Source organism: Protopterus annectens, chromosome 3.part1, assembly GCF_019279795.1.
Source record: "Protopterus annectens isolate FY-2018-M chromosome 3.part1, PAN1.0, whole genome shotgun sequence".
In the NCBI taxonomy this organism is placed as follows: domain Eukaryota; kingdom Metazoa; phylum Chordata; order Ceratodontiformes; family Protopteridae; genus Protopterus; species Protopterus annectens.
The window spans coordinates 949,884,474-949,911,406 of NC_056732.1; the positions used below are offsets into that span (position 1 = coordinate 949,884,474).

The 26,933-nt window shown below is 43.5% G+C and overlaps 1 protein-coding gene across 1 annotated transcript in view; it reads right to left on the minus strand.

The window, feature by feature from the left end:
• RTTN (rotatin) overlaps positions 1 to 26,933 on the minus strand; it is a 3,641,098-nt gene that overhangs the window by 1,523,999 nt on the left and 2,090,166 nt on the right. The gene's annotated exons all lie outside the window — the stretch shown is intronic.

A 26,933-nucleotide genomic window follows, 5' to 3' on the forward strand; every position in this document is an offset into this window, starting at 1 on the left:
GAAGTCACCCAATATGATGGTGTTTGGAGATACATTTATACCCTTCAGTGTCTTCAGGAAGGCTGTGTGGGGTTCCTGAGTTTGAGAGGGTGGCCTGTAGCATGCTACAATTTGTAGAGCAGTTTTGCCTATGGTTAGTTGCACCTGGATGGTTTCCGAAGCTTCGTGCGTTGCCACCAACCTGGAGGTGTGGGTATCCTTTATGGATACACCCCCTCCTTTTGTGGTGTGGTCCGGGTTTTGGGGCCGGAACGCATGATATGAGGTAAAACCTAATAGTGCCGGGGTGCTCTCAGGAGCCTTGAACCAGGTTTCAGTTACAGTACAGACATCGATGCTCTCCATACTGAGAAGGGCCTCGAGTGCGTGCATTCTGAGATTTAGACTTCTGGCATTGACCAGCATTACCCTCAGTTTCTTCCCATTTTTGTTTTCTAGGGTGGTAGGTTTAGAATTTGAGCCTTGCCTAAAAAAGGCACTATGCGGGTGGCAAGAGCCTTAGTCAATATCCGGAATCCCAGGGGTGACAGGTGCAAGCCGTCCCTTGCGAAGCAGCATGGCTTGTCAAGCATGTCATCCCAGGCAGACAGACACTGGATCCCCTTTGAATGACACCAGACATTAAGCCAATTGTTAAAGCTGATCATCTTGTCTCTATATTGTGGCATCATTCTTGGTGAAGGAAGGATACTGCTCAGGGTCAGGGTCATACCTGCCTGGGCTACATAATCAGAGAGCTCCTCTATGTCTCTTTTCATGTAGTCCAGGGAGGTACGTCTCAGGTCGTTCACACCAGCATGGACAAGGACTGTGTCATATTTGTACTTGCCGTGGAGTGACCCGAGTGCTTGTGTTATGTGGCGGATTCTAGCGCCCGATAGGCAGCTTACTGTGACCCTCTCCTTGTTCAGCCTGGTGAGTGGGACGTCAGTGTGTCTGACTATGGAGTCACCTATGACAAGTATGTTTGGTGTTGTATTTGGCCTTAAGGGCTGTGACTGCTTTGCACACTGATTTTGTGGTTTATGTGTTGCTTGTGGGGTGTCTTGAGGTAGCAGTTGTTTGGGTGTCTGCTTTGGAGGCCTCTGCTGTTTAGGTAAATTTTTACTCAGAGCCTCCGAGTATGTCTTTGTGTGTTTATGTGTTTGATTCAGTGGTGTGGTAGCATTATGTGAGACTGGTTTTGTGGTGTGTGCGATTGCCTTCTCCTACTGTCTGGTCTTGCCAGTCCTGCGTTGAGAGAGCTCAGCCGCCAGTTTGGCTAAATAGCTGCATCTCTCGCAAGTATTTGTGTTATGTGGGAGGAGGAGAGGGTTGTCTGTGTACATGAGGCAGTTATAACATTGCCTCAAGATTCCCAGATTCACCAGCTGGACCGGAGAGGAGATTGACAACTGACCTTTGGACATGCTAGAATAATATTGGGAATTCCTTAATAATTGAAAACAAGGGCCAGTGGGGAGTGAGGGTGTAGTGCTTTTAATTTTTAGTGCTGACTTATATAATTGCTTTAGTGAGCAAGTGCCAGGTAACTTGAGTGCAATGTGTTACAAGTAACTAAATGCAAAAACGACAAACAGTAACTTTCTTTCAAGTGAAACAAGGAAATAAGTACAGTAAGCAATGCAGATATCACTAGTGATCCACAGAAGCGCTGAGAAGCAGCGTATTAGGTGGAATTAGCGTTCCAGGGAAATAACAAGTAAACAAGCATATAAACAAAGCTAGATTCAGCAGGCCTGGATCTAGTCTATGCTACAGCAAACAAGGTGTACCAATTTCAGTAAGATACAGTTCAAATATTCAGGCACTATAAACCTTTAACCAGAAATTCCCAGCTCAGAAGGGCAGAATCCAGCCTCTTCTCCCACAAGAGTGCAGACCACGAACCTTCTTAATGTAAAATAACTGACCTGAAGCCCAAGTGCTTAAACCAGAACTAATACACTTGGACAATGGGCTCTCAATCAGCAGTTCCCAACTTAGAAGGATGAAAGCTACCTGTCCTGCCACCACAGTGCTTGCCACAAACCTTCCTAATCTTAAACAACTGGTCTGAAGCCCAAGTGCTTAATCCAAAAGACTTAGAATGATAGCTACACTTTAATCAAGTTTCAACCAAGCAGTAATAAATACAATTGAATACTTTAGAGAATGTCTGGATTAGTGCTCAAGTTACACAAACAAAGCTAGATCCAGCAGGCCCGAATCCAGTCTATGCCACAGCAAACAAGGTGCACCAACTTCAGTAAGAAGCAGTTCAGATATGAATACACTATAAGCCTATAACCAGAAATTCCCAGCTCAGAAGGGCAGAGTCCAGCCTCTCCTCCCACAAGAGTGCAGACCACGAACCCTCTTAATGTAAAATAACTGGCCTGAAAGCCCAAGTGCTTAAACCAGAATTAATACACTTTTAGAATAACAGACACTGAGCCCTCAATCAGCAGTTCCCAACCTAGAAGGATGTAAGCTACCTGTTCTGCCACTACAGTGCAGACCACAAACCCTCTCAGTGCAAAACAACTGGTCCGAAGCCCAAGTGTTTAAACCAAAAGGCTTAGAATGAGTTACACCAAGCAGTAATAAATACAATTGAGTATTTTTAAGATGATGCAAAAGCAAAATGAAGAAGGTAGAAACACAAGTACAGTAAAAGCAGATTAAATTTTTTTTTTAATCTGAACAAGTGCTGAGATCAAAGAAACAGATTTGAGTGCTGAAACTAGAAAACTGGATAGTTATAAGAAAAAAAACAAGCTAGAAGGCTTCCCTCAAACACAGAAGGGCTTGGGGGCTCAGAAGCCTACAAATAGTCTATACCACTTAACAGGAAAGGCAGGAAATAAGCTTAATTTTTTTTGTCCGTTTCCCAGATGCTCTCTTTGTACACAGTAGGAGTGCCTGAAATCAGAATATGATCTCACTGCACTCAGTTGAGTGAGCAAATGAGATGGGCCCAGAGGCAGGCTGAGGGGCGGGCAGTTTCAAGGCCACTAAGATTAACACCAAAACCAAAACAAAAACAGGGAGGGTGGGTGGGAAAAACTGAAGAGCAGAGTTAAAACTGCCAGTTCAGTTAATATTCCTACAACACAGTTTAAATCAAATTAAATGCTGTATTTTTTAAAAAAAGTGCAGATAAAGGTACTTAAATTCTCTTATACATCCAGTTGAATATAACCAAGTTCTTAGCCGGCCAAAGCTGAGGTTTTTAAGCAGAAAATATTTCACACTGTACCACTTAAATAGGCAAGGACAGGAAATCAACGAATGTGGCTACCCCCACACCTGTAATTACTAGCAAATAACAAAATTCAGCAAACACTAACTTCAGTTCAAGTTACTGAAGAGCAGAGTTAAAACTGCCAGTTCAGTTAATATTCCTACAACACAGTTTAAATCAAATTAAATGCTGTATTTTTTTTAATAAAAAGTGCAGATAAAGGTACTTAAATTCTCTTATACGTCCAGTTGAATATAACCAAGTTCTTAGCCGGCCAAAGCTGAGGTTTTTAAGCAGAAAATATTTCACACCGTACCACTGAAATAGGCAAGGACAGGAAATCAAAGAATGTGGCTACCCCACACCTGTAATTACTAGCAAATAACAAAATTCAGCAAACACTAACTTCAGTTCAAGTTACTGAAGAGCAGAGTTACTGCCAGTTCAGTTAATATTCCTACAACACAGTTTAAATCAAATTAAATGCTGTATTTTTTTTAAAAAAAAGTGCAGATAAAGGTACTTAAATTCTCTTATACGTCCAGTTGAATATAACCAAGTTCTTAGCCGGCCAAAGCTGAGGTTTTTAAGCAGAAAATATTTCACACTGTACCACTTAAATAGGCAACGACAGGAAATCAAAGAATGTAGGTACCCCCACACCTGTAATTACTAGGAAATAGCAAAATTCAGCAAACACTAACTTCAGTTCAAGTTACTGAAGAGCAGAGTTAAAACTGCCAGTTCAGTTAATATTCCTACAACACAGTTTAAATCAAATTAAATGCTGTATTTTTTTTAAAAAAAAGTGCAGATAAAGGTACTTAAATTCTCTTATACGTCCAGTTGAATATAACCAAGTTCTTAGCCAGCCAAAGCTGAGGTTTTTAAGCAGAAAATATTTCACACTGTACCACTTAAATAGGCAAGGACAGGAAATCAAAGAATGTGGCTACCCCCACACCTGTAATTACTAGCAAATAACAAAATTCAGCAAACACTAAGTTCAGTTCAAGTTACTGAAGAGCAGAGTTAAAACTGCCAGTTCAGTTAATATTCCTACAACACAGTTTAAATCAAATTAAATGCTGTATTTTTTTTTAAAACAAGTGCAGATAAAGGTACTTAAATTCTCTTATACGTCCAGTTGAATATAACCAAGTTCTTAGCCGGCCAAAGCTGAGGTTTTTAAACAGAAAATATTTCACACTGTACCACTTAAATAGGCAAGGACAGGAAATCAAAGAATGTAGCTACCCCACACCTGTAATTACTAGCAAATAACAAAATTCAGCAAACACTAACTTCAGTTCAAGTTACTGAAGAGCAGAGTTAAAACTGCCAGTTCAGTTAATATTCCTACAACACAGTTTAAATCAAATTAAATGCTGTATTTTTTTTAAAAAAAGTGCAGATAAAGGTACTTAAATTCTCTTATACGTCCAGTTGAATATAACCAAGTTCTTAGCCAGCCAAAGCTGAGGTTTTTAAGCAGAAAATATTTCACACTGTACCACTTAAATAGGCAAGGACAGGAAATCAAAGAATGTGGCTACCCCACACCTGTAATTACTAGCAAATAACAAAATTCAGCAAACACTAACTTCAGTTCAAGTTACTGAAGAGCAGAGTTAAAACTGCCAGTTCAGTTAATATTCCTACAACACAGTTTAAATCAAATTAAATGCTGTATTTTTTTAAAAAAAAGTGCAGATAAAGGTACTTAAATTCTCTTATACATCCAGTTGAATATAACCAAGTTCTTAGCCGGCCAAAGCTGAGGTTTTTAAGCAGAAAATATTTCACACTGTACCACTTAAATAGGCAAGGACAGGAAATCAAAGAATGTGCCTACCCCACACCTGTAATTACTAGCAAAAAACAACATTCAGCAAACACTAACTTCAGTTCAAGTTACTGAAGAGCAGAGTTAAAACTACCAGTTCAGTTAATATTCCTTCAACACAGTTTAAATCAAATTACATACTGTATTTTGTTTAAAAAAGTGCAGATAAAGGTACTTAAATTCTCTTATACGTCCAGTTGAATATAACCAAGTTCTTAGCCGGCCAAAGCTGAGGTTTTAAGCAGATAATATTTCACACTGTACCACTTAAATAAGCAAGGACAGGAAATCAAAGAATGTGGCTACCCCCACACCTGTAATTACTAGCAAATAACAAAATTCAGCAAACACTAACTTCAGTTCAAGTTACTGAAGAGCAGAGTTAAAACTGCCAGTTCAGTTAATATTCCTACAACACAGTTTAAATCAAATTAAATGCTGTATTTTTTTAAAAAAAGTGCAGATAAAGGTACTTAAATTCTCTTATATGTCCAGTTGAATATAACCAAGTTCTTAGCCGGCCAAAGCTGAGGTTTTTAAGCAGAAAATATTTCACACTGTACCACTTAAATAGACAAGAACAGGAAATCAAAGAATGTGGCTACCCCACACCTGTAATTACTAGCAAATAACAAAATTCAGCAAACACTAACTTCAGTTCAAGTTACTGAAGAGCAGAGTTAAAACTGCCAGTTCAGTTAATATTCCTACAACACAGTTTAAATCAAATTAAATGCTGTATTTTTTAAAAAAAAAGTGCAGATAAAGGTACTTAAATTCTCTTATACGTCCAGTTGAATATAACCAAGTTCTTAGCAACTTAGGAATTCTTAGCATTCTTAGGAATGCTTGATGTTTTCATTTGCCCTGCATTCTAGTGAGCATCTTCTCCATCTAGCTGAGACATACACCAATGCTGCTTTCCACAACCTCATGCACCATGCCTGGCATCTCCTGGTGGGTGACAAAATCACCACCTCAACCAATACTCCTAGAGGGTACCACTGTACCAGCTGCTGGGGTTATGCTACCTGATGTGGAGGGCCCAGGTTGTGCAAGGCTGCAGATGCAGTTCTGCTAGGTTGGGTCCAAAATGTGCTGGGCGTTGGTGCAGGAGCCACTGGAGGGAGTGCAGGCTGAGCTGTACTGGTTGGCCTACCTCCTTGTGCTGTAAATCATTTTGTAAGTTGGCAGAAACTGATGACAGCAGAACATTGTGACCACACATATAAAAATAAATAAGAGAGACAGTAGAAGGGTAACAGGGAAAAAAAAGAAGATAATTAGTACAATTATATGTGACATACAATAAATTACTACAGTGTAAATAAAATATTTTTTTCTTTTACATTAACTATATTTTTTAACAACTACAAACTAAGACTGATCATTTTTCCAAGTAACCCTTACAATAAGCAGATATTCTTGATCGAATAATACAGATTACGTTAACAGCATGGCCTTATAACAATTTTGTTGAAATTAAGTTGTTGTTGTGTCTTCCTTGTTAGGTAGTGATGCTTATATCGAGGTTTCATTAAATAAAGTCAACACAGCATATAATCGTATTAGTTATTTCAACAAATTATTCATTGAATCAGTGATTGACATAGACACCTTTAACTTTATAACTTTACCATGGCCCAAAATTCCTGTGTTGTTTGGTATCCCTAAGGTACATAAAGACTTAGAGAACCCACCTATGAGACCTTTAATTGATGGAAGGGGGTCTATTACGTACCCGTGTGCAAAAGTAGTTGACACGATTTTGAAGAAATATTTGGAATCAGAACCCTATATCTGTAAAGATTCTTGGTCATTTTTGAATAAAATTAATAAGTTAACATTTGACCCACAACTCAATTTTTTGACTATAGACATCAAAGATTTATATACATCAATCCCGCATCCTGAAGGGATAGAATGGGTCAGTTTAATTCTAAGGTCTAAAAATGCCTCACCTCATTAGATATATATAGTGAAAACTCTCTTAGATATTATTCTAACGAATAATTTCTTTCTTTTCAATGATACATGTTACCTTCAAAAACAAAGAGTAGCAATGGGCTCACCCTGTGGCGCAAGTTTTGTCAACCTTGTTATGGCATATTGGGAAAAGACTTTTGTCTTTAATAACACCGACCACAGGGAGAGCCTTTAATTCTACACGCATTTCTTAGATGATATCTTTGTGATTTTCCAAGGTAACTTATCAGAGGCCCAACTATTTGTCAGTTTTTTGAATACTACTACTGACTTTTTGAAGTTTACTTTCAACTTCAATACAAGCGAGATAGACTATTTAGATTGTAAACTATTTAAGGACATTCATAATTGTAGGTATGTTTTTAAAATACATAGGAAGAAGACATACTCAAACTCCTTCCTTCACTTTTCAAGTAGCCACCCATTTCATCAGAAACGATCCATTGTGAAGGGACAACTGATCAGGGCAGCCAGAATGGTTTCCCTGCTCATAGATTTTGCAGCTGAATGTCTGTTTTTGGGTAACCTTTTTTCCCAATGTGGTTACCCTGAAGATTTGATTAAATCATTAACTAAGGAAGTTAACTTCAAAAGAGAGATGGGCCTCATTGAACCACTATTAAACAACAAATCTATTACAGGTAACATACACCATACTGGGAATGGTGTCGAACCTACAGACATTAGGGGCCACCATTCTCTTGGATACTCACAAACATTTTTGTAACCCAAGACTTTAGTACGAGTTTCATTTCTACATTTAACAACAATAGTGAACTTATCAGAGTCATTTTATACAAGAACTGGGAACTCATTACTTTGGATAAATCTTTGGTCTTGGACTTGACCCAAGGCCCTAAAATTGTTATCAAGAAGGGGGCTAACCTTAAAAACATAGCAGAAAAGAATAAGAATTTTTCTTTTAGTAAAACAGTAGGCATGACGACCTGCGGTCGCTGCAGCATGTGTAAATATATCGAGACAGGTGTAACTTTTGTTATTAACAAGAGGAAGTATTTCCTAAGAGAAAAATTTCACTGTAATACTAAATTTGTGATCTATCTGGCTAAGTGTAGGTTATGCCCAGCATTTTATGTGGGGAAAACCGAACGTAGACTCTGAGACAGGGTCTACGAACACACTTACGCTATGGAAAGACAGAAATTAGAAAATCCTTTAGCTAGACATACTATAACTAACGTTGACCACACCTTCAAGTTTACTATAATTGACCGTACTCAAACCACCATTAGGGGTGGCCCAGTGAATTGGCTATTGGAAGAATGTGAGTTAGCCTGGCAGATTAAACTTAATGCTTTTTCATGGCCAGGTCTAAATGAAGCATGCAATATAGCATGTCTTTTTAAACTTAAAAGCCTAATCAGGTAACACTTAAATAACATACTATTAAGGAAGTTGTTGACCTTATTTAAGCATCTAGTACATAATTTTTATTAATGCATTACACAATCAATAACTTTCGCTATGTTTTAGCGGTAAGATTAACTATTCAATAAGGAACCATGACAACGGATAATAACCAGTGACAGTTATTACCAACGTAGAGGACTGATGTATAACCAAATAAGCCTTAGGCTCATTGACTAACAATATTAACTTTGATACAGGGAGCTTTATGTTAGTCTAATTTTTTGTCCTTTGAGCTAAAGTTAAACCTTGGCTGCCAGGTTATGCTGTTCAGCAGTTTTAGTCCCAGATTTTGTGCAGGGAGCGACTAGCAACTTTTATTATGTACATTTAGAAGTGCACGAAAACATGTTCGTACATATACAGAACTAATTGTTGTTTTGCAATTTAATTTTGCCACTAGTATTTTTTTGATGTTAGAGTACTAGTAAAGCAATAAGCTTTGCTCAAACATTTATATGAGACCAGTATTCATTTGTAGTCAGATTATTGGTATCAACAAACTTTTATGAGAAGGGTTTTATGAGATGGTTTTTAATATTGTGATTTTTTTAATACAGCTGACTGTATAGGGCAAATGAATACTCCTGAGCCCTACGTACTGCTCAGCTGACAGGCGTTTGCTGATCACATGATTTTACTACTATTTAACCCACGTGTAATTGGTGTTTATTGTCTGAAGAAGTTGCCGTAATAGCGGCAACGAAAAACGCTTAACTGAATAAATTGAATTTGTTTCTGTTGAACTTACTGAGTTTGGACTTGTGTGTTCATGGCTTGGAAGGCTTGTCGTACTTATGAGTTTGGTTGTTGTGTCTTTTGGCTTTTCCCGGTTAGGGGTTGCCACAGCGGAACTCCAGTCCACTAATGATTGGCAGCAGATTTTTATGTACCGAGTTGCCGGCTCTGACGCACAACCTTCAACAAAGGTACGCCCATTCATGCATGTCTCCACACAGAAGACGCTCTAGCTGAGAATCGAACAGGACAATGTCCTACTGTGAAGCGACAACGCTACCGCAGCACCACCACCGCAGATAATTTTGTTGAAATAAAATTACTGGACTATATATTTGTTACTGGTGGGATATGAACACGCAGCATCTGAATACACTTTTACAATAGACTCCTACAGTTGGCTTGAGCTACAGACTGAAGCATGCATGCTTGATATTACAGTTAAGCTATGCATGCTTAATTTGCTAAGAGAGCAATACTTTAGCTAAAATAATTTGATTCTTTTATGCTACATATATACCCCTTGCTTTTCACAGTCTTTCCAAATGCTCAGCATGGGCATCTCTGTTCGCTATCATCTGCTGGGCAGCCGTAAGAGAAAAAGGGGAGAAAAAGACAGCATTATGCATATCAGTATTGGCTATATTCAACTTTCTATCTGATTTTAAGTATTACTATCTTTATACTTACACAACTGTGGGACGTCAGCAGTCATAAACTCATCCAGCCAGTCGTTGAGTTGTTCCTGCTTGAGACTTTTCATGTCATTATAGTGGTGCCTGCATTGCTCTCCAGAGCATGGAATGCCAGTCATACTGGAGATGGCCTTCACCAGAATTTTCTAACCCTCAGATTTGTATTGAGACCCAGTATACTCTCCCTGCAGTAGCCTATGGCTATGGCACTTCATGAGGAGTGCAAAGAAAATTCTGGACTCTTCCACACCCCATCTTTGAGCTCTAAATTGGGCACCTTCCCTTCTAGCTGCTGCCATGTCGAACAGGTCTACCAACAACAGAGTGTTTTCCCACTAATTCAAGATATCGCATTTTACAGTTAGTTCACAAACCCAAACAACCATGCCAGCCGTGTTTGCAAGGTGTTAAGCGGATAGTAATAGTGCCAAACACAGAGGAAGGCAGTTTATGAACTAGGAAGGGCAATGTGACAGTTGTCATTAGTTTTTGGTTTAGGTGCTGCTATAACTATTAACTTATTTAACTTTGCAGACATGTATTAGGGGTTTAAATTTTATGTCCTGACACATTTTGTGGTATCTTTATATACTGATAAAAGTAAAAGAGTGAAGAGATAACCATGTATGTGTGTGACCTGACAAGGTCCTGGGTTATACATTCTTGCGTGTGTGACTATCATTGAAGTGTGTCCATCTAAGGCCAGAAAATACAATTATAACTACAGAAACATTACTGTCAGTATACCCCCAGACACACACACAATTTATATGAATTCCAGTGCTATACATACTGTAGTTAATGTTATTTATACTTATGTTTACATCATTCTTTATTTTTTAAAATTGAGTGGCCAAGCATTAATAAAATTGTGAGTATGCTAGATTAGAACCCTGGCTTACCTGTACTGCTAGTGTTAACTTATACCATTTGCCACAGGTAAGGTAGGGCCATAAGTGTACTTTTTACATTCAGTACTGTGCAGATTGCTCATTACAACTGAGACCTTTGTCTGACCTGTTAATTAGTGATAGATATACATTAAAGGGTTGAGTATTTAACCATGTATGTGTGTGACATGAAAGTTCAGAAAATAAATATTTAATTGTATAAAAAGAAATTATATACTCACCATGACGTTCTATGCGAGTTGTTCCATCTCGCCTTCATTCATCACTGATGGGTTTGGAGCCGATCCTCGGCTCCGACATGGCCGACTAGCAAGCTCAAAGTTCTCCAGTAGCTTGAGACCCCACCCCTTATCCCACAATGCACTGCTGGAATTACCTCAGATCTTGTTTGTTGTGTAGCATATAATAGTACAATAATTATTCTGCCTAGGAATGAATACACATTGAAAAACCAGGATGAAGACAGCCTCCAGGTCAACTGTCAGCCAGGAGGGGGAAGGAGGGTGGGACGTGAAAATGAAGGCGGAATGGAACAACTCACATGGAGCGTTATGGTGAGTACATAACTTCTTTATGTGAAGTTGTTCAATCTCGCCGTTCATTCATCACTGATGGGTAGCGTCCCTAACACCCTAATCTTGGGTGGCTCACAGAAGTACACTCTTCAGAACCGTAGAACCAAATGAAGCCCTGTCCCTGGAGGCCTTATCCACTTTGTAATGAGTTATAAAAGTGTGAGGTTTAGACCATGTGGCTGCTGCACAGATGTTATCCAAAGGCAATTTGGCTTGAAAGGCTGACGAGATAGAAACTGCTCTGGTTGAATGAGCCTTTACCTTACTAGACAAGGGCATATTATGACAATCATATGTATAGGTGATACAATCCGACAGCCACTTAGACAGGGTTGTTTTAGCAACTTGTTTACCTTTCCTGGTCTCAGAAAAAGACAAAGAGCTGATCTGATTTCCTAATGTCTTTTGTTCTGTCCAAATAAAATCGAAGTTGTCTATGAACATCGAATTTATGCAACATATATTCCAATTTGTTGGTATGATTAGGGAAGAAAACGGGCAACTCAATGACTTGATTAATGTTCACCTCAGAACATACTTTGGGCAGAAAGGATGGATTTGTCCTGAGAGATACTCTGTCAGCATGGAAGACCGTGTAAGGGGGCTTGATGGAAAGGGCTTGGAGCTTTGACACTCTACGGGTTGATGTGATGACTACTAAGAAGATAGCTTTCCACAACAAGAATTTTAGTTCACAAGATGATGCAGGCTCAAAAGGAGGAAAAATTATATGAGATAACATAAAATTCAAATTCCAGGGGGAATAAGGTATCTTCACTGGAGGGCTTATGTGAAAGGAACCTTTTAGAAAAGCCTTAGACAATTGGTGAGCATAATATTCAAACCATCAATTCCTAGATGAAAATTAGATATAGCAGCTAAATGCACTTGCACCGTAGCCGCCGCTGCTCCTTTGTTGAAGATTTCTGTCAAGAATTGTAAGACAGAGGACAATGGCGCTTGATAAGGGTCAATGTTGTGGGAAGAAGCCCAAATGGAAACTATCTTCCACTTACTACAATACAATTTTCTGGTGGAAGGTTTATGGGAAGCCAACAAAATCTGACTAGAGTCATGGGAAAGATTATAGAGCCTGGCTATGCGGAGAATTGGAGCAGCCAAGTGGTTAGCTTCAGTGTCTGCAATGATGGGTGAAGATCCCCTGACGGATGTGTCAACAAGTCTGGAACTGGGTCCAGGATCCATGAATCTTCCAGAATATGATGGTAAAGAAACGGGAACCAAATCTATCAAGGCCAATGAGGGGCTATAAGGATGACTGTCCGTCCCAGCGACTTTGCTTTCTGTAAGAATTTGGGTATCAGGGGAACTGGTGGAAATGCATAGAGGAGACCCAGGGGCCAATTGTGGACAAAAGCTTCCCTCGGGGAGTGACCTGGCATGGGAATCAGGGCAAAATAGCTTCTGCAGTTGCTGTTGATGTGACTGGTGAACAGGTCGCAGGAAGGCTGGCCCCATTTGCAGAAGATCCTGTCCGCAATCTCTTGTTTGAGGGACCATTCGTGGAGCAATAAGATTGCTCTGCTCAGTCTGTCCGCTATGACGTTGGATTTGCCCGGGATGTGCATTGCCAACAGAAAGTGCTGGGATAACAGTGCCCACTGCCATACTCTGAGGGCTTCTCGGCAAAGGGGATAAGACTTGGTCCCGCCTTGTTTGTTCAAATACCAGACCACTGATATGTTGTCCGTCTGTGTTGCAATTGTCCCTAGAGGAAGAGAGTCCTGAAAGTATTGCAATGCTAGAAGTACTGCTCTCATCTCCAGGACATTGATATGCAGATGTGATTCTTGATTTGTCCATGTGCCTTGGGCAGTCTTTCCCTGAAAAAGCCCCCCCCCCACACCTTATCAGGGAAGTGTCCATGGTCACAGTGGCAATTGGAGGGGGAAGCAAGAAAGGATGTCCTATTGTGACATAAAGAGACGTCAACCACCACTGAAGATCCTTCTTGCAGGAATTCGTTATCAGGATCACGTGACTCATTGGAAGTTCTTGGTAAGACCATTGCGTGAATAGAAGCCATTGAAGGATTCTCATATGCATCTTTGCTAAAGGGATTGCTAGAATAGCTGCCGCCATCAATCCTAGAACTTTCAATATCTCTGCTGTTGGTGCTCTGTTCTTTGATATTAGGGACATGATGTGTTGGCAAAGAATAGAGATTCTTTCTGGCGGAAGGCGGAGAGTGGTGGTTGACGTGTCTAGTTCTGTCCCTATAAAAATGATATGCTGCGATGGCAACAAGGCAGACTTTTCGAAGTTGACTGTAATGCCTAGCTGATCGCAGAGTGACAGAGTAGCTTCTCTCGTTTGAAGAAGTTGATGCCTGGTGGTGGAGGTAAGGAGCCAATCGTCTAGATACGGAAACACCTTGAATCCTAAACACCTCAGGTGAGCAGTGATTACTGCCATGCACTTGGTGAACACTCTGGGGGCTGTAGTGAGACCAAAGGGCAGAGCTCGGAATTGATGATGATTGGCTCCCAGCCGGAAACGCAGGTGATCTCTGGATGGTCTGGCCATCTTTATGTGGTAGTACGCATCCTTGAGATCAATCGAGCACATCCAATTGTCCTTCCCCAAGAATGGGAGTATGGGCTGTAGCGTGACCATTCGGAACTTCTCTTTTCTCACAAATTGGATGAGTCTGCTGAGATCCAAAATGGGTCTCCAGTTCCCTGTTTTCTTTGGAACCAAAAAGAACCTTGAGTAAGTTCCGAATCCTGTCTGGTCTGCTGGGACTGGCTGGATGACTCTTTTTTTCTAGCAATCGGCGTACCTCTATTGCTGCTTGTCCCATGTGACTGGGTGGAATGTCCGGGATTTTTTTGATGGGAAGAGGCTGAGTGGAGAATGGTATGAAATACCCTCTGGAAATTATACTTTGTACTCGACTGTCATTTGTTATATATAGCCAGGCTTTGGGGTACAATGATAAGCGACCCCCGACTGCCTCCAGAGTAGGACAGCCGGGCCTCCCTTCAGGAGCGCTGGTAGGATTGACCAGAGACGTGATCTCTGTCACCCTGGTGCTGCGGACCCCCTCTGCTGCGAGGGTGGCATCTTCCACTGAAACCCCCTCCTCTGCCTCTGGAAGAAGGCTCTCCACGTGTGTCTTGAAAGGCTCCTTGGGCTTTCCAGAACTATATCTTTCCTCCCCTCTGACCTTTGGGAAAGGGTCGAGTGGGGGTGGAAAAATGAACTCTGATGGCAGACAGAGTCTTTCCGTCTTGCTCATAACTGGTCAAAGTCTCCTTCACCTTTGGCCCAAACAAAAATGAGTCGTCAAATGGGGTATTAGTAAAAGAAGACTTGAAGGGTTCCGTGAAGGAACAGAGTCACATCCAGGCATGCCTACGGAGAGCAATTCCTGTAACTGTGGCTCTACTCGAACCATCAGCTGCGTATGATACGAGAAGCATGGACGAGTTGACTATCGAATTCAGGGTAGAGAGCTGAGTGGCAATCTTATCGGATACACTCGAAGCTACAGCACCCTGAAGAGTATCTCCCAACTCCTTAAGGAGATATCTCTGCAGTCTGGTAAAAATGTGTCAAGTAGTTCAGTGATCTGAGAAAGTCGCTAAACTGAGCGTTTCCCATATCTATCCATGATCCTAGATTCTCTGTTAGGAGGATGGATAAATGAGGAAGTATCAGACATTTCCTTTTTGGTGGCTGCCGCCACCACCATGGCATCAACCGGGACTCCATTGGTCAAAAAGGACTTATCCACAGGGGCTGAAATAAACTTATTAGGCCTCCTAGGAACAGGTTCCATAGATTCTGGAGACTCCCACGCCCTACGAGAGACCAGATCCATAAGCTCATCATAGGGCGGAGATACCCAAGAGGTGCAAGGTTGAGACCCAAATGCCTTCAGGAGAACCGACTCATCCTCAGTAGGGCTCTTGGACTGCCAATCACCCCTCTGCCTAAGAATTTCAAGAATCTCCGCAAAGGAGATGTCCTCAGAGGGGGGATCTGGGGGACCCTTCTGCTTCATCCAGGTCAGTGTCCGATGTGAGAGATTCCTGGGGGGGAGTCCAAATGCCTCCTCTAGCATAATCTCTTCCTGGGAACCTCTTCAGGGGGAATTTCTGGAGAGGTCTCAGAAGAACAGGGAGCGCCCTGTCGGGCTACCTGAGGGTCTGGGTCTCTATGCTTGGGATGACCAGAGGAAACAGAAACAGACACAGGCACTTTAGGGGAAGAAGAGGCTAGACCTTGAGATGAGGAAGTACTGGGAGACAACACTCACCTCATGGCATCGAATGCACCTCGGCTCCGATGAGGAGGAGTCAATGGCTCTGATGGAGCCGCGATCTCCTCCCGCACCGAAGCCGTGGGCTCCAAGCCCGAGGTAGGAGCCGAGCTCACCCGAGCTGAGGCCCGGAGAGGAAGAGTCGGCATCTACAAGTCGGTGTGGCTATCCTCCCCATACCCGACCGGAGAGTGTCGGCTCCTAGAGTCCCCGGTCGGCACCGATAACGTCCGAGCAGATGGAGCCGTTGACACTGGAGCAGGTGTCGGCTCCAAGAGATCCACAATCATCAGGTCGGCCTCCTCCGGCTCCGAAGGTCCAGTATGGCTCGGAGGAGGAGCAGACAATTCAAAGGTAGTGGTCTTCGGCTCTGACGGTTGTGTCTGAGCCGACAGCAATTTAACTAGGCCTGGTGCCTTCAAGAGTTTCTACACCAGCCGGTCCATATCCAGATCAGATAGGCTGACAGAGGACCTGGAAGAGTGGACAGATGGAGCCGAATGGAGCAATATGCTGGAGGTTTTTCGGCAACTGGTTCCAAAGCCGTGTCCCAGTTCTGAAAAGAGCAGACTGTCAGCTCCGAAGGCAGTGGAGCCGAAGTCACCACACTCTCTGACCTCTTCCCTTTTTTGGATCTAGAATCAGTGGAAGACTTAGAGGATTTAGATGATTTACTGGCTCCATCCTGGTCAGACAATGCCTCAGAAAAATGGTGTTTAATGATACCCCTATCAATCAATTTCCTCTTCCTTTCAGCTAACACTCTTGTGGAAAAGGAATGACATATGCTGCAAGACTCTTGCAGATGTACCTCACCCAAGCAGTAAACACACTGCACATGGGCATCTGTGATTGACATTTTCTGTCTGCAGTCTGGGCATTTTTTAAACCCAGACTTTGGATGTTTGTCTTTTTCTTCAGACATTACAACTCAAGCACGCTGTTAACTATGGCTGTTTTAAACTAAGTAACTCACTCACACACACACACACACACACACACACACACACACACACACACACACAGCTCAAAAGGGGCACTTACAACTAAATAATTACAAACAGTAATAAGAGATCCAAACAACAATAGTCCCAAAAGGGATCACTGACTAATCACTAAAGAAGGGATCCTAAGGCCAAAAGGGCGAAGGCAAGATAGATAATACTGAGCGAAGGGGTATAAACACAGAAAAACTACTATCTACTAGCTAGTATATCTGCTATTAAGAATAGAACAAGGATATATAAAAATGAAAAAGATAAAACTTGCTGAAAGTTGAAAAACTCCCAATAAAGTCTCGAGCCAAGTTGGAAACCAAGAGATCCATGCCGCGGCAAACTAGATCTGGGGTAATTCAGCAGTGCATTGTGGGATAAGGGGTGGGGTCTCGCGGTACTGGAGAACTTTGAGCTTGCTAGTCGGCCGTGTCAGAGCCGAGGATCGGCTCCAAACCCATTAGTGATGAATGAACGGCAAGACTGAACAACTTCACATCCATAATTTTACTGATACACATAATTAAACATTTAATATTACAACTGATATCCTGTATATGCTCAGTGCACCTGCTAAAGATAGCTATTTTTATGTGTAATTATTTTTCTAATGATAATTTTTATATAAAGTAAGCTGGAACAGTAGTAATAAAATTTTGTCCTTTGCTGTACTAAAACCCAGTCTCAAATGTATTGCACCTTCTGCCACAGAAACAACTATTCAGCAACTGTATATTTTTAAATTCATTACTATGTATGTGTGCTGACTGCCACACAATGATACTTAGTGTGTTTACACAGTGATAAACAACATATAAAAGAATGTATCCGTTTTGAAACTGAAAAGTTTCTCTTTGGGGTAGGCAGGTTTGCTGACCGTCACGCAATGCCACTTAGCAGGTTTGAGTGATGGCAAGCAAAAGATGCAACAATGTATCCTTTTTGAAACTGACAAGTGTCTGCTTATTGTCTGCAGGTGTTCTGGACTTGCAAGTATTGTGGAAGCTTGATGACCATTGTGCAATGCTGCTTAGCAAGTTTGGACAATGGAAAGCAAAAGTGGTAACAATGTATCCATTCTGAAACTGACAATGTCTGATTGTTGTCTAGGACATTAGACCATGTTTGCACAAAGGTAAGTGATGTGCAAACATGAGAGAGTCAAAGCTAAACATTCATTTTTGTAACAAGATTTTATTAGGTTTCATTATTAAAAGGTAAATGTGGGACTTTAACCATGACCTAAATATATTATATATTGTATGCTTCATCATGTTTACACACACACTTGATTCACAGCTGTAATTTATGCTGTCTTCATCATACAAGTAACATTAAATTTAAGGTATTTATCCATTTCGCTGTGTTTGCACTAAGCTGCACACCGCGGAAATATTACTACTGTAAAAAAAAATAACAGAGGAAAAAATTACAAAATACATTTTGCACACATTACAGATTTTTTACACATACTGAGCCTACAAAACACAGTAAGGGGTGGTTTTATCTTTCTTTGCCAAAGAAACAACTTTGCAGCAGGAATAAAAAACATTGTGCATATAAACATGTCTCATTTCCACCACAGTACGATAAAGACGTATAACACATGCACACTCCTCAGTCGTCTGCACTTGTTTCTTACATATTTAGTGCAATGAATGATCACACAACCATTTATGAGTATTGTTTGCACCAGTGCAGCTGTGTCTTCTCTTTACATTGATTTCATTCTTCTCTTATGTGTGCTGTACTCTCTCACACATGCAGTCTATACAGCATTTTGTATCACTGTCATTAAAATGTATGACAATAAAACATTCCATGACAGTAAAATACAATTTTCATCAAAGGAATGAGATTTTGGCTATTACTGCACAGAAACTGAGAAATGTGTTCTGTTCACTTCCGTTTTAAAGCTTGCTAAAATTACTTCTACACTTTGTAAGTGCATCCTGGCTACATACCCAATGCAGGTAGGGAGTCTGAATTGTTGTTGTGTATTCCTTCTCCCTCCCCCTAACCATTCGCATTTGCAATCCATTAGCAGCAAACACTGAGGTAGTGCTTACACTATATTTCCATCTGCTACACAAAGCAAAAAGTTTGGGATTCAACAACTCTAATGAGTTCACACATCATTTACAGCTTCACTGTGCTCAGAGGTCTGAATCTACACCATAAAAAAGTAACCGTATAGCTAAGGAACTTGAAGGTGAGGGGACTTGTGTATCTGTAGAACACAGAGGATGGATATTCATTTTGATTTATCTGCACAGAAAGCTTCTGATGTTGCTAAGATATACTTGTATTTTTAAAGTACATGCTAGATTTGTTAACATGTTACATAGAAAACTGTTGTATATGTATGCAACAGGAGATAAAACTGCTACCTGTATGCACTTCTTATAGCTCACTACTGGCACAGGCATTTTTGGGATGCATTCACTTTCATAGAGAAACAGCCTTATTAATTAGAAGTTATGTACTCACCATAACGTTCCATCTGAGTAGGTGTATTCATTTGTCTGCAACCTGTGGGTTATGGATCCGATATCGGATCCGAACCGGCATGGTTTACCAGCTATGGATCCGAGCTCTCAGCTCCTCCCCTCACCCATAATGCCCTGCTCTCCCTACATGACCTCAGATCGAGTTTGCCAACAGCAAGAACACCCTGAAAAGGGTAACACATAATATGCAGGAAACTGAAAAAGGCCAGGGGGATAGGAGGGCGGGATGGTTGCAGACAAATGAATACACCTACTCAGATGGAACGTTATGGTGAGTACATAACTTCTAAATCTGAAGTAGGAGATTCATTTGTCTTCAACCTGTGGGACAGAGTCCCCAGCTACCTGAATCTTGGGCGGCCATCATGGAAGGATATTCCGGAGCACCGCAGAGCCAAAGGATGCTCTACCCCTAGATGTAAGATCCAATTTGTAATGAGAAATAAAGGTATGAGATGAAGCCCAAGTGGCTGCTGCACAAATATCATCTAGAGGGATCCTAGCCTTAAAGGCGGCCGAGGTAGAGACTGCCCGGGTTGAATGGGCATGTACACCCTCAGGTGCGGGCCTTCCAGACGCTTGATAAGCCAATAATATGCACTGTGAAATCCAGCGAGATAACGAGACTTTAGAGATTGGCTTGCCCAAATTAAATTTAGCAAAGGAAATAAACAACTGGTCGGATTGCCTATGACCAGCCGTCCTGTTTAGATAAAATCTAAGTTGCCTGTGAACATCTAAGGAATGAAGCTTGTATTCACCTTTGTTTTGATATTTAGGAAAGAAAACAGGGAGGTTAATGGATTGATTAATGTTTGCTTCAGAAGCTACCTTAGGAAGAAAGGACGGGTTGGTCCTGAGGTAAACACGGTCCGGATGAAAGACCAAGTAAGGCGGTTTGGCTGATAATGCTTGAAGTTCTGAGACTCTCTTGGCCGAGGTAATGGCTACTAAAAAGGCCGTCTTGAAAGATAAGAATTTCAAATCTACCGTAGCCGCAGATTCGAAGGGGGGAGCGGTCAAGGCCTGGAGGACCAAAGAAAGGTCCCAAGGAGGAACCACTTGCTTTACAGGGGGCCTGAGAAGGAAAGTACCTTTTAAGAAAATCTTACACAATTTGGCAGACATCAGTGGACTGGAGTCATGACCAATATGATAATGAGAAATTGCCGCAAGTTGTACTTTGACCGTGGAACTGCTGGCGCCATCATTAAAAAGCGCGGTTAAGAAGTCAAGCACCAGAGGAAGGGGAACTGTGAAGGGGTTTAGGCCTTGCCGCTCCGCCCACAAGGAGAACCGTTTCCACTTACTGCGGTAAACTTTCCTAGTGGATGGTTTATGAGCCGCCACCAGGATGGCCTTAACCTGGCGAGAGGAAGAAGCGCTATTGCTGCTGCCATGGACCCTAGGGCCCTCAGGACCAACTCCGCCGGAACTGAGCTTGAGTGGAGAATGGCCCGCACCTGGAGCTTCAAATTTTGAATTCTGTCCGCAGTGAGGAAGGCTCTTAATCTCCTCGTGTCTAACCTGGCACCTATAAAATCTATGAACTGCGTGGGTGCTAGGTTGGATTTTTCTGTGTTTATTGTGATGCCCAGACGGGGAGCAAGATGGAGAAAGGAGTTTCACGCCAATAGTAGTAGATGCCTTGTTGGGGCGGTGAGAAGCCAGTCGTCCAGGTAGGGAAATACCTGCACCCACTGAAGCCTCAGGTGGGCCGCTACCACTGCTAATACCTTGGTGAACACCCTGGGGGCTGTGGTGAGACCAAAGGGAAGGACCCGGAATTGGTAGTGACTGGCTCCCAGCCGGAAGCGGAGAAACCTCCTGGAGCGCCTGTCCATTAGTATGTGGTAGTACGCATCCTTGAGGTCTATGGAGCACATCCAGTGATTTTCTCCCAGAAGGGGGAGAATAGACTGCAACGTAACCATTCGGAATTTCTCTTTGGGGACTGTCAGGTTCAAGAGTGAAAGGTCTAAAATTGGTCTTAGATCCCCCGTCTTTTTTGGCACTAAAAAGAACCTGGAGTAGAACCCTGATCCGATCTGGTCTGGGGGGACGGACTGGATGGCTCTTTTCTTTAGCAGACTGCCAATTTCTGCCAAAGCGGCCTCCCACTGACCGGGTGGGACATCGGGGAGGGACTTCAATTTTGGCATGCGACGAAACGGGATACGGTATCCTCTGGATATGATTTGGAGGACCCAGCGGTCTGTTGTTATGGACTCCCATGCCGCTAGGTGCTCCGAAAAACGTCCCCCGACTGCCTCCAGAGTGGAGCAGTCGGGCAACCCTTCAGGGCTGCTGCGCGGGCCATTCAGAGAAGGGTTCTCTGGACCCGAAGTTCCTGGGAGCCCCTCTGCCCCTGGGGCGGCGTCCTCCCTGTCCTCCTCTGCCACGGAAGGACTGGTTGTCCGCAGCGGGCTGGGATTGCTGCGACTTCCGGAACCACATCTTCTTCTGGCCCTTTTGGTTCCTAGAATAGGACCTCTGGGGCACAGAGAAGCGGATTCCGACGGCAGACAGCGTCTTCCCGTCCTTTTCGCTCTGGGTCAAGGTATCGCGAACAGATTTGCCAAAAAGGGCAGAACCATCGAAGGGAGCGTTCGCAAAAGACGCCTTGAAGGGCTCCAAAAAATCGCAATGACGGAGCCAGGCCTGACGTCTAGTAACTAGGCCTGCCCCTGCAGCTCTAGCGGCACCTTCCGTAGCGTGGGATAGTAACCGCATAGAGGTATTAGTGACGGACCTAAGAGTGGCCATGCGGGTGGAGTGCAATACTTTGTCCTCCTCCGACATGGACTCTGGGGGGGATGCAGCATATTCTTTAATAAGATCGCACTGCATCCTAATCACATGTGCCAGGTAGTTCAGCGCTCTTACTGAAAAGGTCGCTGAACTAAACATCCGCTTCCCCAAGCGGTCCATCATCCGAGACTCCTTGCTCGGGGGATGGACTGAGGGACTCTCCTGAGCAAGTTCCCTCTTGGTGGCAGCTGCCGTCAACATGGCATCTACCGGAGGCCCCTTACTCCAATGGGCACGGTCAGCCGGGGGACTGAGTATACGGTTGGGCCTTTTTGGGATTGGCTCCACGGTGTCCGGTTCCTTCCACGCCCTGGTGGTAATGAGGTCCACCAGGGGGTCGGCAGGAGGGGACACCCAAGAGGTAGACGGGCCCGCTTCAAATGCCTCCAAGAACACGGACTCGTCCGAGGAAGACTTGGGGGCAGACCACCCCCCCCTTATGCGGAGCATTTCCATGATGTCTCCAAATGAGACATCCTCAGGGGGTGATCTTGGGGAGCCTTCCCCTTCCTCCAAGTCCGTGTCTTCTGTGAGAGACTCGGGGGAGTCAATGTGCCTCCTTTTGCACGTATGTTTGCGGGGGGCGTCCTCCGGGGGGCTGTCAGAGGACTCCTCGCAGACAGTGACCTGTTCCAGAGGAACAACTTGGGGCAAAGGAGCGGGCTGTCCCAAAGGCCGGATGGTGGAAGCCTGACCCAGTACAGATGGAGCGCGGGACGGAGCCGAAGCAAGTGCCGGGGGTCCGGAGACCCTCAACAGGGCCCTCTCCACTACATCAAACGCCGAAGGGGAGCCGACCTGGACCAAGGGATCCGACAATCGGCTCCCCCTCGGATCCGAGGAGTGGATCGGAGCCGGCGCCGAAGCGCTCGGATCCGAGGGGACAGTGAGCTCCGACACAGACGGCGCCGAAGGAGCACTGATCCCCCCGGATCCGAAGCTCGGATCCAGGCTCCGAGAGGTCGGATCCGAAGCACTCGAGGGCAGGGTCGGATCCGAAGTACCGAGTACTATCGGCGCCGACCCACCCCCGGCTCCGAAGCTGCTCGGCACCAACTGCTCCGAACCCGGGAAGCGGGTCGGAGAAGGAGCAACAGGTTTATAGAAAGGGGTCGAGCTCCCCCCCAGAGGGGGGGGAGGCAAGAGCACTCCCATCTGCATCTGGGCCTGGATGAACCTTCTCATCATCTGGTCCAGATCAGCGTCTGATAAACTATAAGTCGATCTCGACGAGGCTACCGAGGTAGGCCTTGAGTGCCTCCTCGATAGCCTCGACTGAGATCGGGTCTCCTCCTCCTCAGGTCCCGGTGAAAAGCACACGGGTGACCGGAGCCGAGGAGGGGGAGAACCAGCAGACAAGGAGGCCGGAGGAGAAGCCCGCTTGGCGGGCGGGGCCGACACAGAGGTCTCGGCCCGCCGCTTAAGGTGCTTCTCCCTCCGGTCCTTCTTTCTAGCTTCCCTCTCCTCCGAGCCACTACAGGGAGGTTGAGTCCCAGGAGGAGGAGGGGGAGCCGGAGAGGAGGTAACCGTAGACACGGTTCCCCCCGAAGGAGCAGAGGTCGGAGCCGAGTCCGGGGGCAAAAGACCCGCCAGGACCAGCTTAGACCTCCGCTCATTCAATGCCCTGGGGTTGAACCCTGCACAAATGGAACATCCAGATGTAAGGTGTTCAACCCCAAGGCATCGAACGCACCGAGTGTGGCCATCAGCAGGGGAAAGCTTATGGCCACACTTGGAGCACTTCGAAAAAACAGTCTTAGGTTGTTCTGACATCCTAAGAGCTTAGTCAGTACTTAAACTAAAGGAAGAAAGTAAAAGTAACTAAACACACAACAGGCCCAAACACACACTACGCTACCAGCGAGGGGAGGGAAACTAAGTAAAAAATATTAAAAATAACTAAACAAGTATAACTATCAAAAAGGGAGCCTAAACTTTCACTCAACTTTCAAAAAATATTTAAATTTTAACACTAAAAATGCTTTATAAACCACTTAGCTGTAGAGCTCAAGAACACCAATCTGGTCACCAGCGCGGCAAACTAGATCTGAGGTCATGTAGGGAGAGCAGGGCATTATGGGTGAGGGGAGGAGCTGAGAGCTCGGATCCATAGCTGGTAAACCATGCCGGTTCGGATCCGATATCGGATCCATAACCCACAGGTTGCAGACAAATGAATCTCCTACTTCAGATCTGTCGTTACAACTGGTACTGTTAAAACTGGTTACCTTACAGTCTTCTATCTTATTCCATGGAAATGTAAAGTACTTATTTTGTCAATGACACAGGGGTGTTATGCTTCTAAGATGGCCCACAGACACCACCAGGGAAGTGCTGGGCACAGTGAAAGGTGAGTAGAAATTGTACACAATTGACTTTTGTGTTGTAAATGTGTACACATTTTGTGATAATTGTGTGGAAAGCATTTTTACCAAGTGCATTATGCGTTATTCCTTGGATTGTATGAACTGTCATTTTTCCATTGTTTTGGGGGTGGGGGACCCAATTACTATTTCTGTGCTGCTCCACAAAAGTTCTGTTTCAAGAGTTTTGCTCCTGCAATTGTGTAGACTTCCTTGTTTTTCCATTTTAAACAATACAGTACTAGTTTGGTATTCCTTGTTTTGGACTAAATATTGGTTTGTGTGCGAGTGTGATATGTTACAAACACAACAACCTTGTATCACATACCTTATACTCAATTACATAAGCAGTTAGCAGTGTGTAAGGATCTGCTATTCATTTGTTTTCTTAGACATTTATTGTCATATTCCATGTTCAACACTTACCTTGATAGCCCAGCAGTTACAAGTGTTTTACTTTGGGGCTGTGTTTGTGAGATTCTAGCAGTACACAGCCATTACATAGGTAAGTAACAGTTGTGCGTGTTGCCTGCCATTAATGTTTCTGTATATATGTAAACAGGATGCAGGTCTTACACCCTTAGGTGGTGAGCATGTGCGCTATCCATTGCCTCTTGGACAGAGTGAGGGCATATTTTGCATGCCTATGTTTGCCTACACCCACAGCGGCTGGTGGTTCCCTTCTGACTCCTCACCTCTTGCATGTGGCTGTGGTGACCTTGCCAGTGGAGGTAGGATGTGTGCCCCTTCCCCTTGGTGTTCCTGTTGCAGCTATTTTCTCAGAATAATATCGTGAAGGATGGCACAGACAGTGAAAATTTCAGCACAGGTACTAGGACTGTACTGCAGGGTTCCCCCTGATGTATCCTGGCACTGGAACTATGACTTTGGCAGCCCAAACACATGCTCAGTGATACTTCTTGTTGGAGACAGTACCTTATTATAGCATTCTTTGGTAGGCTGGTCTGCATTACTAATGGGTGTCATCAGCCATGGCTCCAGTGCATACCCTGTATCCCCCAGTAATGACCCTGTGAAATATTACCCCCGGAAAACCTGTAATAGAGTTTGGAGCTGTGCCAGACATGTGAGTTATGGCACCTGCCAGGGTTGCCAGGACACATATTCAAGATGATTCCCTTAGCATTACACATGATCTGGCAGTTAATGGAGTGGAAGCCCTTTCTGTTTATGTACACCCTTCCCTGTACCACAGGTGGTGCTTTAGTTTCAATGTGTGTGCAGTCTATCATACCAAGGACTTCAGGGGAGTACGCCAAAGGGTAGAAATCCTGCATAGTTGCTGCTCTGTCCTTGGGTGTATGGGGAAACTGTATATAATCAGTGGCATATTGTAGCATGAACTGATGTAAAATCCTGGATATTGATGCCTGTGACACCCCCAGCATAGCCACTGTTAGCCTCTGAAAGGTTCCTGTAGCTAACATTGAGTGCTGCACATACATTAGTCTCCACTGGTATTGGATCAACTTGGTTTGTTCTTGCTATCACTTGTGGAAGACAGAGGTTGCAGAGTTCCTGTAGTTTGTCTCTATCCACCCTGTAGTGCTCTACAAATTCCACATTATGCAGACCTTGGAAAGTTAAACATGGTCTAAATACCCTTTTCCTTCTTGGCCAAGGTCTATAAGCTCAGTAGCAGCACAGACTTGGACCTGTTACACATGCACATCTACATGAGTAACTGTAGCCCCTAACATTGCTTCTGTATACAGAAATTTCTGTGACTGTATTCCAATAGGTTTAGGAATTTGCAGGGAAAACCTACACTGAGTCTACACAAATCCTTTATAGCTTGTTCTATAGCTCCTCCATCTTGGATTGGTTAATTAGCATACATTTCAGCTGCTTATGCTGTAATTAGCATGCCATGATGTTTACCAAGTTAGCATGTCTCTACGCACTGTGTAGAGCCCCTTACTGAATACAAAACTGTGCGCCATGATGTGGACATGGTCTTAGCAGACTGTGTAGCCTTTACTGAATCCACACCCAAGTCTATTTCCTACACATTCTAATCATAACCTGAAGGGGGATCTCTTTCTTTTTGAGTGTGGAGAAGAAACTGCTTTAAGAGACTGGACTGCTTTTTGGATGGATAAAATAAGATCAGAATATTGCACTTACTGTTGACACAAGCCCCCCCCCCCCCCTAAATGATCAGGCAGGGTGAATAAAAAAAACATGTTACTAAGGCAGGACAAAAAGTGACTAAATACTCCAGGATGCAATCCTCTCCACAAAGACAACTGGAAGTGCACTTCTCTCAGGTCTCAAATCCCCTGAAGAAATGGAGCACCAGAGTAGAATTGAATCTCTACTAATTAAGGATGAATCTTGCCACAGCGAGTCTTGACAGGCTGTTGGCCATTAAGACCTATGTGCGCCAATGGCTTTAGACAAATTTCCAAGCAGAATCTGAGGAAAAACTGCAACCCACCCACTTGGCATTGACAGCATCCTTTGCAACTAGTCTTTAATTTTTACCAAACAAAAAATAAAGGACAAGCAAATGCAGGAACTTATACAAGTGACTTCAA